This window comes from Scomber japonicus, chromosome 4 (genome assembly GCF_027409825.1).
Source record: "Scomber japonicus isolate fScoJap1 chromosome 4, fScoJap1.pri, whole genome shotgun sequence".
In the NCBI taxonomy this organism is placed as follows: Eukaryota; Metazoa; Chordata; class Actinopteri; order Scombriformes; family Scombridae; genus Scomber; species Scomber japonicus.
In genome coordinates, this window is record NC_070581.1 from 33,813,225 (window position 1) to 33,814,382 (window position 1,158).

Sequence of the window (1,158 nt, forward strand, 5' to 3'; positions counted from 1 at the left end):
TACTTGTACTTTACTGTAGTACAGTTTGAGGTACTAGTACTTTACTGTAGTACAGTTAGAGGTACTAGTACTTTACTGCAGTACAGTTTGAGGTACTAGTACTTTACTGTAGTACAGTTAGAGGTACTTGTACTTTACTGTAGTACAGTTAGAGGTACTAGTACTTTACTGTAGTACAGTTAGAGGTACTTGTACTTTACTGTAGTACAGTTTGAGGTACTAGTACTTTACTGTAGTACAGTTTTAGGTACTTGTACTTTACTGTAGTACAGTTTGAGGTACTAGTACTTTACTGTAGTACAGTTAGAGGTACTAGTACTTTACTGTAGTACAGTTAGAGGTACTTGTACTTTACTGTAGTACAATTTGAGGTACTAGTACTTTACTGCAGTACAGTTAGAGGTACTTTTACTTTACTGTAGTACAGTTAGAGGTACTAGTACTTTACTGCAGTACAGTTAGAGGTACTAGTACTTTACTGTAGTACAGTTTGAGGTACTTGTACTTTACTGTAGTATTTCCATGGGGCAATACTACTAAAAAATGTTCAATACTTGGACTTTTATTTGCAGTTGAATATTTTTGCTGCTTTAAGTGAAGGATCTTCCACCGCTGCTTATTACGCAATACAGTAATAACAACAATAACAACAACATGATGATGGTAATAAACCAGGAAGTAGTTCAGGAAGTAGTTCAGGAAGTAGTTCAGAGTTTGGAAACCTCCAGCTGGAGTTCGTTGACCTCGTCAGTGAGGTGCTGAATCATGTCAGTTCAGGTGAGCTAATCCTTCTCTCTATTCAGGCTGGTATGTGGGCCAATCAACCTGCCACTGGAAGATAAACTTAGCTAAGCTACGCTAACTTAGCATTTGGCAGAAAGACAGACAGAGCTTGAAAAGGAAAGATGTTAAAGTCATTTGCTTTTTAAAGATTTCCTTGAGTTCATGTTGCTCAGTGGCTAAAAGTTGGTTAGTCGGCTTCTTCACTCATTTAAAAGGCTTTGTGATGAAGAACTGCTGGATTAATGCTTATTTATCAGTCGTTTTAGCAACTTATCAGGTAAAAAAGGCAAAAACTAGCTTCTCCAATGTGACAGTTTCCTGATTTGTTCTTTTATATAATTTTAAAGTGAATATCTTTGAGTTTGGGCCTGTTGG